This window comes from Podarcis raffonei, chromosome W, assembly GCF_027172205.1.
Source record: "Podarcis raffonei isolate rPodRaf1 chromosome W, rPodRaf1.pri, whole genome shotgun sequence".
NCBI classification, from domain to species: Eukaryota; Metazoa; Chordata; class Lepidosauria; order Squamata; family Lacertidae; genus Podarcis; species Podarcis raffonei.
This window is the reverse complement of record NC_070620.1, coordinates 21,818,372-21,831,696: the sequence shown is the minus strand read 5'-3', so window position 1 is coordinate 21,831,696 and position 13,325 is coordinate 21,818,372. Positions and strand designations below refer to the sequence as shown.

The window sequence follows — 13,325 nt, the reverse complement described above, 5'->3', positions numbered from 1 at the left end:
TTAAGATTTAGGGGTAGATGGTCACTTTCGGTTCTTATATCTACAGTAAATTCAATATATTCATCAAAGAGTTCTTGGGAGACAAGGATGTAGTCAATAACAGAATGCCTTAAGCCTGACCAATAAGTAAATTGGCCAGGGCAGTCTCCCGAGGAGAGGCCATTTAAAATAACAAGGTTTAATCTAAATGCCATTAGAAAAAGACATGTACCAGCAAAATTGGTAACTGGGTCAAGTGAATGACGCCTGAATAGGGGCCAATGTTCATCATTAGCATTTAGGGGACCCATTCCACTTTCGTTCATTAGCTGTTCGTCTGAGTGGCCTAGCCTTGCATTAAAGTCCCCACCAATAATTAAGGAGGCAGAGGGAAACTTGTTTGAGAGAAGGAGAATGCAGTCTTCCAGTTCGTTCCAGATGTTTTTAAGATCAGTTTGTTTCATAAGTGGGTGAATATAAACATTGATGCATATGATCTTAAAGTGGGTAGAGAATATTTTAACAGCCAAAATCCATTTTTTTTCGATTTTCAATTGAATAGGGGAGGTTCCTAGATCTGTCGATACGAAGGTGCTCAGACCTCCCGCCGGTCTTCCGCCTTTTGGGCCGATTGAGGCACAGGAATGGAAAGCAAAATAATTGTGTAGTTCAAAAGGATTTTGCATCCAGGTTTCTTGGAGCAGGATGATCTTGAACTGTGATACGTAGGTTAGGACGTCTTTGTCCATAGTTTTCGATTGCCATCGCTTCTCGGCCTTTTGGCTAAGATCAAGTGTAGTATCTGTTAACAACCTTAGACAACAGATCAGCAGGAATTTCATTTCCTGCCATGTAGGACACCTGAATGAGTCCTTTCTGAATACACTCTCTTGCACGATGTAGCTTAATCTGCAAGTACTTGGTTCTTTGCTTGCAACTCTCTGAGTTCAGCAAAGCCAAACAGGATCTATTGTCTTGATACACTTGTATAGGACATTTCACAGAAACTCTGATGTCCTTAAACAGTTGCATCAACCATTCACAATCCATGAGTGAAAATGACAGAGCATTGAGTTCTGCTTCACAGGAACTTAGGCTAACTGTCGTCTGCTTTTTGCACAACCAGTCAAACAGACAGTGGTTGTACACGTAGCATACTCCAGAAGTGCTTGTACCATCCGTGGTGTCACTTCCAAAACTTGCATCTGCAAAGATTTCAAGACCTCCAGTCTTCTGACTGGTGAACCTCAGCCTGTAGTGTAAAGTCCCTTTCAAATAGCGGACTATGCGTTTCAGAGCTTTCCAATCCTGAACAGTAGGATTGTTAGCATGTCTGCTAAGCAGATTAGTGCTTACAGCTATGTCAGGTCTTGAACATCTAGCGATGAAATTCAGCTTGCCTAGAATGCATCTGTACAGCGTAGTGTCAGAAAACGCTTCAGCAGTACTACCTACCTGGTAACCTGTCACCATCGGTGTGTCTGCTGGGTTTGCATCAACCAAATTCAACCTGGTTAATACATCAGCAATTTTCTGTGTTTGGTGTACCAGAAAATTACCTGCTTGGTCCCTCTCCACCTGCAGAGAAAGATAGTTGGATACCTCACCAAGATCCTTCATGTCAAAGTGCTCCTTCAACTAAGCTAGGGTGCTTTGGTACAAAGCCTGATTCTTCCAAAACATCAGAAGATCATCAACAAAACATAAACAATACAGTTTGTTTTGCCCCTCCTCCTTGACAAACACACACGGATCAGCCTTGCCCTGGTGAAAACCTAGAGAAAGCAACGTCTCAGTGAGTTTTGTGTTCCAACACCTGGCACTCTGCTTGAGACCATATAAGGATTTCCGGAGTTTACAGACCATTCCCTTCTGTATCTGCATTCCATCAGGTGGAAGCACAAACAGCTCCTCCCCCAAAATTCCATACAAAAAAGCTGTATTAATGTCATGATGGGAAACATGCAGTTTCTCCTCCGCAGCAATCTTGAGCATCAGTCGAATGCTCTCATATTTGACGGTGGGAGAGTAGGTCTCATGGTAATCCTGTCCTGGTACCTGAGAAAAACGTCTGGCAACCAATCTGGCTTTGTGTCTGACAACCTTGCCATTCTGGTCTATCTTGGCCTTGAAAACCCATTTGCTGCCAACCAGTCTCATCCGTGGGACTACTGGTACCAGTTCCCAAGTTTGGTTCCTATTCAAGTAATCAACTTCAGCCTTCATGGCATTAAGCCAAGGCTCAGCATCTTTAGAGGTTAACTCCTGAACCTCTTTGAAGCTTGAAGGTTCCCACACCTTCTCTGAGCTACTAAGAACAGCAGTTGCCGTCTTAGCAAACTCATCAGCAAATCTCTTTGGAGGTCTGCCTTTGGTCGCCCTTTCAGATCTGCGTACTAGACGCAAGTCTTCTGGACTCATCTCCTCCTTCTTAGGAGAAAAGTGACCAATGGTGAACAGTGGTTCTTCCAGTTCATTGTCAGACTCATCAGATGGTCTGACTGAGGCCTTTGCGCTCTTGTAGTCTGCTGTGTCATCACTGTCGCTGACATCAGCAGCAGCGCCACCCACTGAGCTGGAATCCGAACTCTGATCATCATCATCATCATCCTCAGCTTCCTCAGCTTCCTCAGCATCATCTGTTTTTTTCACATCACCTTCATCTTCCTCTGGGTAACTCTGGAAAATTCCCACATTTCTCCCCCACTTAGGATTGTACTCAACACTCTTTGTGAACTTAATGGACTTAGTGTCAGTCATCCATACCCTGTATGCACCTTTTTCGTACCCCATGAACAAACCATGTGCCCCACGCTTCCCAAGCTTGTTGCTCTGTTGGGTGTATACCCACATGTCAGAACCAAAGATTCTCATGTGCTTGACGTGAGGTTTCTTACCAAACATCTTCTCATAGGGAGTACAACCAATAGTTGATGACAATCTGCAATTATAAGTGTAAACAAAAGTCGACAGAGCCTCCCCCCAATACTTATCAGGGTGATTGGCATCATGCAACAAGGTTTTCAGCCCTTGCAGCAACGTTTGATTTGCTCGCTCCGCAAGTCCATTCATCCATGGCGATCTAGGCGTTGACAAGTCATGCTGGATTCCCTTCTCAGTCAGGAAAGCTTCAAACTGCTGAGAAGTGAATTCCCCACCTCGATCAGTAAAGAGACAGCCGATACGTTTACTGTGAACATTCTCCAACCAAGCACAGAATGCCTTGAATCTTGGAAATGCTTGCGATTTCTGCTCGAGCACAAACACATGAATGAACCTGGAAAAAGAATCAATTAGAACCATGAAGTACCTTGCTCCAGCCAAAGAGGGCGCAAGTGGACCAACCAGGTCTGCGTGGATTAGCTGGTAGGGTTTGGAAGCCTGCCTGCTAGACTCCTTGCCTTTTGGAGCAACCTTTACCTTGTTCTCTGCACAAGATACACATTTCATGTGAAACTTACAGGGTTTGATGTTCAAACCCTCAACCAACTCAGGCATCTTGGCCAGTGCCTGCCAAGACATGTGACAAAATCTTCTGTGTGCATCATGAATGCATCCTGCATGAAGAACTTTGTTAGTTTGTGCAACACAACAAGAATCAACATTAGACATAGCTACAGCACCATTGTCATCATAAGTTATACAGAACAAGCCATCTATAAACTTTGCATGCAAAATGTCCTCTTTGCCGGACTTCCGGGGGCGGCGCGAACGGCAATGGCGGTCCCCTTTCGTTAGTGAAGGGGAAGCTCCGCAGAAACGGGTCGTCCGCTACGGCAAAGCGGAGACCCTCGTCGGAAACCCACAGGTGGAGATAGCCTGTGGTCGTGGGACTCGGCGGGCACCTGTAGCGCTCCCCTGTTGCGTGAAGGGACCCCGTAAGGGGCTCCGGATCGTGTCGGGAGTGGCGCGGTGCTGTGAGTCGATCGCTCTTTTTGCGGAGTGAAGCCGCTAAGCTGCTGTCGGTGAGCGCTGACCCTTTTCCTGGGAACCATTCGGCTACAAACTTCAACCCGTGAGTAGGGGAATGAATTAGGATTAAGAAGCTAAAATTTACGAATCTGGCATACAAGCGGGAGACGCAACCAGGAAGTCCGTCTCCCGGGTTTTGTTGTAAGATCAAAGCAAAGACTTTTAAAAGAACCCAAGCCCCGGACTTGGAGTTAATAAGTTTCAAACTCTCACATTAAGTTTAAGACCTCTCCTCAACTTATTGTGGGGTGGAGGAGGTGAAAAATCAGCTTTTTCTTACCTATTCTTTGAACTTTTGGACTGGAAAATATTGAATCTCTGGTTACTGAGCTGCCAGGGTTGGAATTTGAAGGCTGCTTTGGAACTGTCACTTAGTATCTCGCATCTTGCTGGGACAAGCTAATTTGTTAAAGAGTAACTCTGTGGAAATCTAAAGGATTTAAGAGGAGCCTGAAGGTCTTTTTGCAACTGGATATTGTTTAATTTCTAGAGGGCACTTTGTAACTTTTATGAACTGCGACATTTTTGAACATTCTTGAATACAGTGTCCCTCTAGTGGAACAACTTAGTTTGGCAACCTACTGGGGGAATTTTCCATCTGTGGATTTGGGGATTTCCATGAGAAAGACAGACTGTGAGACTGACCTTGACGCATAGATAAGAAGGGGTATGAGTGGAAGGACAAGATCAGCTAAAGCAAAAACAGTGCAAACTACTTTGACTTCTCAGCTACGCAGATCATCTGTTCCCACGATTCCTGTGGCACAAGTGGAAGATATAGAACAACCTAGGCCGGAAGGAATGGCCTCAGGAGGGGATTTTACTGCAGTGCTAAACAAAATTTTGGAAAAATTGGAAGGTTTAAGCAAACAAGTGACTGACCAGTCAGCTAAGATAGACCAAAATACTGCAAGTATCAACAACTTGACCCAACAAGTAAATTTAAATGCACAAACCATTGGAAAGCTTGTGGAAGATACTACTGCAAATCGTAAAATAGCTGAGGAGGCAAAGCAGAAAGTTGAAGAAGTTCAAGGAGAAATCAAACCTATGCGCAAACAGATAGGGGAACATCAGGCACTGCTGTCTATGATCGAATTGAAAAATAAGGAAAATAATCTGAGAATCAGATCTGTACCGGAAATTGATAAGGAAAATCTAATTGAGTACCTCACAAAAGAATTCACAGAATTTTGGTCTCTGGAAGAAGAAAAGGACTTTAAAATTGTAAGTGCATTCAGATTGGGAAAGGGAGGGAGGAAGATTAAGTCGAGAGACTGTCTGATCTCCCTTAGAACGAAGGAAGAAAGAGATAAGATTCTGAGTGCGCACTTTAAGACGCCTTTAGAGATCCAAGATTCAAGGTTGGAAATTTATAAGGATATTCCGAAACATCTGTTGGAGCTCAGAGTGAACTACGGTGATTTGGTGCAACTACTGAGGAGCAACAGGATTATCTTCAGATGGGAATTCCCCCAGGGGATATCCTTTACCTTCAGAGGGAAAAAAGTTAAAATTAAATCGGTGGAAGACAAGGACAAATTTTTGAAGGACTACGGAGAAGACCTTCAGAAAGGGATTGAAGAGCCAAGCGACTTAGGACCTGGATCATCAAGCCCAACACCTGCACCTGGGGGATTGAAAGATCCTGAGAAAGAGACGCCACTTTTGGGAGCAACAGGAGGAAAATAGTACTATTTCGATATGTCTCTGCAATTATTAAGCTGGAACATTCATGGTTTGAATTCCCCTGAAAAGAGGAGGAAAGTCTTTCATGTATTAAAAAAGGAACAATTGGACATAATCTGCTTGCAGGAAACACATGTGATTAGGCTGCACAGAAAAGTGTTAATTAATAAAAAACTAGGCCAAGAATTTATTTCATCAGACAAGGTTAAAAAGAGAGGAGTGGCAATTTACGCAAAAGAAAGCCTATCACCAAAGTTTCTTTTTAAAGACGAACAGGGAAGAATTTTGGCAATTGAAATTCAAACACAAGGAGAGAAATTTTTGATTTTAGGAATTTATGCACCAAATGAGGGGAAATCGGAGTTTTACAATAAATTGCATGAGACATTGATGGACTTTATGGACTATAACAACATTATTATGATGGGAGACATGAATGGAGTGGTTTCTACGAATATGGACAAAGCACAAAGACAGACTGTAACGAAAGAGGGCAGACTACCAAAAACTTTTTTTGAACTGACTGACAATATGGACTTGATTGACATTTGGAGGACTAAAAACCCCCTAGGTAGAGAAGGAACGTTCTTTTCTGAAGCCAAAATGACATGGACAAGGATCGACCAAATTTGGACAACTAGAGGCCTGGCACCTAAGATAAAAAAGGTGGAAATCTGCCCAAAAACCTGCTCCGACCATAATGCGGTAAAGATGGAAATGAAACTAACACTCATCGGTTCCTTTAGATGGAGGATGAATGACACCTTATTAAGAAACCAAGACATTGTAAGGAAGGCCCAAAAGACTTTGAAAGATTATTTTGAAATAAATATGAGAACTACGGTTGAAAAAAGAACAATCTGGGACGCAAGCAAAGCGGTTATGAGAGGGTTCTTGATTCAACAGAATGCAATAAAAAAGAGATCCCAAAATGAGAAAAAAGGGAAAATTTTGGAGAAAATAAAACAAGGGGAGAAGAAGTTAAGAGCTAAACCAAACTCAAAAGAGATCCTAAGAGAAATTAAGTTATATCAGGTGCAATACATGAAACTGATTAATGAGGAAGTAGAATGGAAAATTAAACAAATGAGACAAAAGACTTTTGAGTCAGCCAATAAATGTGGGAAATTATTGGCGTGGCAGTTGAAAAAAAGACAGAAGTTAAATACGATTACGAATCTTGAGATTGATGGGAAAAATATACAGAACCCGGAGGAGATTAGAAGGTGTTTCCAGAGATATTTCAAACAACTTTATACGCAAGGGCCGCAGAAAGAAACTGAGATAGACCAATTCTTAAGAACCAATGGATTACAAAAAATATCTCCAGAAAATAAATTAATGTTGACTCATCAAATTACAGAACAAGAAATTGAAGGTGCCATTCAGAACATGCAATTGGGCAAATCTCCAGGACCGGATGGACTAACCTCCAAATATTATAGGACTCTGAAAGACTTTTTAATTCAACCATTAAAGGAGGTGTGTAATGAGATTTTGGAAGGGAAAAAGGCGCCTGAATCGTGGAAAGAAGCATTCATCACATTGATACCCAAGACAGAAGCTGAAAAGACACAACTAAAGAACTACCGTCCCATCTCCCTTTTGAATGTGGATTACAAAATTTTTGCAGATATTTTAGCTAATAGATTTAAAAAAGTGTTAGCGGAAGTAATACACAAGGACCAGGCAGGCTTTCTTCCAGGCAGACACTTATCTGATAACACAAGGAATATAATTGACATCTTGGAGTTGTTGCAAACGAATATTAATACGAAAGCTGTGTTAGTTTTTATTGATGCGGAGAAAGCCTTTGATAATATCTCTTGGAGTTTTATGAAGAAAAATTTGAAAGGGATGGGAGTGGGACAGGGGTTCGAAAATGGTATAGGAGCAATTTATTCAGAACAAAAAGCAAAATTGATTGTAAACAATGTGGTGACTGAAGATTTTATGATAGAAAAAGGAACACGTCAGGGTTGCCCTATCTCTCCATTATTATTTATCTCGGTCCTGGAGGTGCTGCTGAACATGATTAGAGGGGACCGGTCTGTTAAAGGAATACAGGTCGGAGCCAAACAATATAAATTGAAAGCTTTTGCAGATGATTTGGTTTTAACTCTACAGGAGCCGGAATCTAGTATGAAAAGAGCTTTGGAATTGATTAAAGAATTTGGTCATGTGGCAGGATTTAGATTAAATAAGTCAAAAACTAAAGTATTAGAGAAGAATTTAACTCCAATGGAAAAGGACAGGTTTCAGAATGAAACAGGTTTAACTGTGGTTAAGAAAGTGAAATACCTAGGGATTAATATGACTGCGAAAAATTTGAATCTATTTAAAGAGAACTATGAGAAATGTTGGTCAGAAGTTAAAAAAGACTTAGAAATTTGGTCTAATTTGAAGCTTTCCTTGTTGGGTCGAATCGCAGCTATAAAGATGAATGTTTTGCCAAAAATGTTATTTCTGTTTCAATCTTTGCAAATTTTGGACAAGATGGATTGTTTCAAGAAGTGGCAGAGAGATATTTCTAGATTTGTCTGGCAGGGCAAGAAACCCAGAATAAAGTTTAAAATTTTAACTGATGTAAAAGAAAGAGGTGGATTTGCCCTGCCAGACCTTAAATTGTACTATGAATCAGCAGCATTCTGCTGGTTAAAAGACTGGCTGCTTCTTGAGAACACGGACATTTTGGATTTAGAAGGTTTCAATAATGTTTTTGGGTGGCATGCATATCTGTGGTACGACAAGGTTAAAGCTCATAAGGCATTTAAAAACCATATTGTCAGGAAATCTCTGTTCAATGTCTGGACAAGATATAAAGATTTGCTGGAAAGCAAAACCCCAAGGTGGTTGTCACCTATGGAAGCTAAGTCTCAGAAAAAGCTCAATATGGAGGCCAAATGGCCAAAATATTGGGAAATTTTGGAACAAGAAGGTGACAGATTGAAACTGCAGAGTTTTGAGAAATTAAAAGACAAAGTGCGAGATTGGCTTCATTATTATCAAATAAGAGAGGCCTACAATTTGGACAAAAAAATTGGCTTCCAGGTGGAGAAATCAAAATTGGAAACAGAACTGTTAGAACCAAAAACTAAGATTTTGTCAAAGATGTATAACTTGCTGTTGAAATGGAACACGCAGGATGAAACGGTTAAATCAGCAATGATTAAATGGGCGCAGGATATAGGTCATAACATTATGTTTGCTGACTGGGAGCAGTTGTGGACCACCGGTATGAAGTTTACGGCATGCATTGCCTTAAAGGAGAATATTATGAAAATGATTTACAGGTGGTACATGACCCCAGTTAAGCTTGCAAAAATTTATCACCTGCCTGACAATAAGTGTTGGAAATGTAAAGAAGCTGAGGGAACATTCTTTCACCTTTGGTGGACATGCCCAAGGGTCAAGGCTTACTGGGAAATGATATATAATGAACTCAAGAAGGTATTTAAACTTACCTTTCCTAAGAAACCAGAGGCCTTTCTTTTGGGCATAGTTGGCCAACGGGTGCCAAAGAAAGATAGAACATTTTTTATGTATGCAACAACAGCAGCAAGAATACTTCTTGCCAAGTACTGGAAGACACAAGATCTACCCACCGTGGAGGAATGGCAGACGCAAGTGATCGACTATATGGAGATGGCTGAAATGACTGGCAGAATCCGTGATCAGGGAGAAGATTTGATTGAACAGGATTGGAAAAAGTTTAAGGACTATTTACAAAAATACTGTAAAATCTTTGAGTGTTAATATGATGTGGGAAGTGAAGGTAACAGGGTTTGTGTGATTTGGTTAAATGTGAATGAAAAGAAGAATGTTAAAAAGGATAGGGGGTTATGAACAGAACATTATTATGTCATAGTATATAAGATGAGGTATGGACTAAAATAATGGAAAATCGGGACATAATAACTAGAAGAATATAAAATTAAGTATGGTTTAAATAAGGTTCTGAACTTGCTGAATTTGATTGGAATAAAGAGGAACACAAAAAAGGGGGATGTGAGGAGGTCAAGACAGAGGGGTATGGAACTTTATAAATTTAAGAAAGTGGGTTTTTCTTTTTTCTTTTTTCCTATTTTTCTTTTTTCCCCTGTTATATATTTTTGTTTTTCTGTTGTATTTGTTTTTTATATGAACTTTATGTATGGAAATGATACATTTTGAAATGATGAATCTTTTGTTTTGTAAAACCTTAATAAACATTTATTTTAAAAAAAACAAAAAAAACAACAACAAAATGTCCTCTTTGCCTTTCCTGATGACACAGATGCTCCTCTTGAAGGAAATCTCAAAGCCACGCCCAGTCAGCTGTGGGACACTGAGCAAATTGTCTGCAGCACCTGGAACATAAAGTACATCTTTGATGGTTGTGTGCAGACTTGCCAGTTTCACAGTCCCTTCTCCTGCAATTCGCAATGTCTTTCCATCAGCCAGGTGGATCTCTCCGTCTTGAGGTTTGAAGGAGATAAACAGATGCTTATATTTTGCCAGATGGCGGGTGCATCCAGAATCTACAATAAATCTGGCCTTGGCCTTTGGAGCAGCTTTTGCAGCAAGCAAAACCTTGTTTTCCACCGGCGTGGGCTTTTGCTGCTTGCCCCCCTGCTCCTGGCCATCAGACTTGCCTTTAGCCTTTGGTGAAGCTGTGCCAGCAAACAAAGCCTTGTTTTTCCCTGGCTTGGGCTTTACAACCCCCTTCTGATTCGGGCCATCTGCAGGCATCTGTCTCTGTTTACTTCTGGCCTTCCGGTATCTGTGAGGATGACCTTGGCTCCCATGAGAAACAGAGCTCTCAGCTGCCGACTCCTTGGCTCCCCCTGGAGGTTGGAATGCTGCCTGGGATGACATCACAGTCAGCTCCCCCTGCAGCTTACAACCGGTGCCCTCGGCATCCCTGCATTCACTCGCATTCTGGGAAACAGCCAGGGCCTGTCAAACTCTGGGCTGGGATGACAGGCAGATGAGCTACTTTCAAAGCATTCCACATCTGATGTGCTGTCGCATTGCCAGCTAGCATGGCAATCTCCCCCAGAGAGACGGATAAGACAATTACGTCTATGGCCTTTGAATCTTGGGCCCTCCATCTATCTGTCAGAGGAACTGGAGGGGCCTCACACACAGTATGCCACACTCCAAACTGTCGTAGTAAACTCTCACACCACACAGCCCAGGTCTCATAATTGTGCCCATTTAGCTTTGGGCACTGAGCAGCTTCAGAAGCTTGTAAAAACTCCATTCCAGGGTTTTCTTTGAGCCGTGAGTCTTATTCACTTCAGAGACTTCTTATCTCGGCAGCTCATAAATCTAGAGTTCTGCTTGGCTCGACTCCCAGGCCAATTAAGCTAGCCGGACATCAAAGTCTCTTGCCGTGGCAACGAAAAGCCTCACTTTCGCTTTTCCCCGACATACCTCTCTTGCAGTCTTACTCTCCTGTAAGTGCCGTGAATCTGGGCCCATAACCTGTTGTTGGGATACTGCCAGGGAGACAAAGTCCATCATGGCCCCACGTCGATTCCAGACATCCATCGATCTCCCGTAGACACGCAGTATCAGCAATCAGCGACACGAACTCCAGAAATAGCTTGCCACATTCCAGAGCTGATGCACGCTCTTATCAGCAGATAATGCACAGCGAAAGATGCACGCAGGAGAGCATTATTTAAGTTTATTCAGCGTTGGTCAGAACAGAGAAAAAACATGACCGCCTGCTTCAGTGTTCAGGCACCGAGAGAGAGAAACGAAAGCAATAGAAAACATAAACTTCCTGTGAACAGGAAATACGCAGACTCTGTGACTCACAAAGCCTGCTCCCTTTTAAGGTGGAACGGAAATATCCTGACAGAAAGGAGCGGGTGTACCGCTAGAGATGGGGCAGGCAGGAAGCTTTTGCTTGTTCACCGATGGGGGGCTGGACAAGCACCCTTAGGATGGCTATCCACTTTAATAAGATGAGCAAAGATGAGCACAGGCACTCGCTCACCACAACGACGCTGCCGCCGCCGCGAACACACTCTAGCACACTCCGCTAAAGCACTAACACGAACTCTCAGACACCCAACGCTCAATCACCCCAAATCTCAGTCAAACAGCAGGATTTTCCGAAGGCAGGACAAAGATCAAATAAGGAAACTGATTTTTTTTTATTTAATTTCACTTAAATAACCAAAAGAAAAAACAAAACAACAGTTACAGAAAAAAGAAAAATAAAAAAATAATAATATCCATACATAACACAAAAATAGCATCAATTTCCGTTACAGTTCCTTGTCTTACTCCTTGAATCTTTATATCTTTAGATATTTAGATCTTTCCTCTACACACCTATTGACCTCCTTCCCTCCCGATTTCGGGCTTCTTGATAAAAATTCTTTCTTTTTTCTGCAGCTAAGAGTTGTTAATGGTTTGCGCATCATAAGATTTATATCAGACCTGCTGTAGTTTTTAAGTTTCTATAGTTTCCTTCAATATATACCATAAATTTACTCCAATCGCTAATAAACTTTGTATTTTTTTGGTTTCTAATTTTTTGCGTCATTTTTGCTAATTCAACATATTCAAATAATTTTGTTTGCCAATCTCTGACCGTTGGGGTATTTGGACTTTTCCAATTTTGTGCAATTAATATTCTAGCCGCTACTGTCGAATATTGGAATAGTGTTTTATCTTCTTTTTTGATTTCATCCCCAATTATTCCTAATAGGAAGGCCTCTGGTCTTTTAGGGAAAGTGTATTTAAATATTTTTTTTAACTCGTTATGAATCAGATCCCAAAATTTCTTCATTTCCTCGCAAGTCCACCACATATGGTAGAAATTGCCTTCTTTAATTTTACACTTCCAGCAGGCCTTATTTCCTGTTTTGTACATTTTTCCTGGTTTTGCTGGTGTGACCTATACATCACCTTTTCTAAATTTTCTCTAAGCGTGACGCATGCCGTGAATTTCATTCCACAACTCCATAGTTTTGACCACTTTTCATATTCTATATTGTATCCCAAGTCCATTGCCCATTTTGTCATAACCTCCTTTATTTCTTCATCTTTAGTGTCCCATTCCAATAATATATCATACATTTTGGATAATAACTTGGTTTTGCCTTCAATTATTTCTATCTGAAATTTAGATTTTTTCTCACTTATCCCTACTTTTTTGTCTTCCATCCATATTGCGTTTATTTGATGATACTGCAGCCAGCCTGTTAATTTGTCTTTCAGCTCTTCATATGTTCTCAATTTCCAGCCACTTTCTGATCTTATCAGTAGGTCTTCGTAGGTCAATCTTTCTCCTTCCATATTTGCTTTTTTGGTTGTTAAAATGTCAATTGGTGATAACCACCAGGGCGTCTTCCATTCTAAAAGTTTTTTATTTTTCTCCCAAACCTCATATAGTGGCCCTCTAATAATATGACTTGAAAACCCTTTATGTACCTTTTCTTTATTTAGCCACAAGTAGGCGTGCCAACCGAACCTATTGTTGAAACCTTCTAGGTCTAACAGATCGGTATTTTCCAAATTGATCCAATCTTTGATCCAACAAAGGCAGGAGGCCTCGAAGTATAATTTCAGATTTGGCACCGAGAATCCACCTCTTTCTTTTCGATCTATAAGTAATTTTAATCTAATTCTCGGTCTTTTCCCTTGCCATATAAATTTCGAAAGAGTTTTCTGCCAATCCTTAA

General features: G+C 41.2%; 1 pseudogene; it reads left to right on the top strand.

The window, feature by feature from the left end:
* The first annotated feature begins 742 nt into the window (after window positions 1–742).
* Window positions 743–900, top strand: LOC128406142 (uncharacterized; annotated as a pseudogene).
* The last annotated feature ends 12,425 nt before the right edge of the window (window positions 901–13,325 follow it).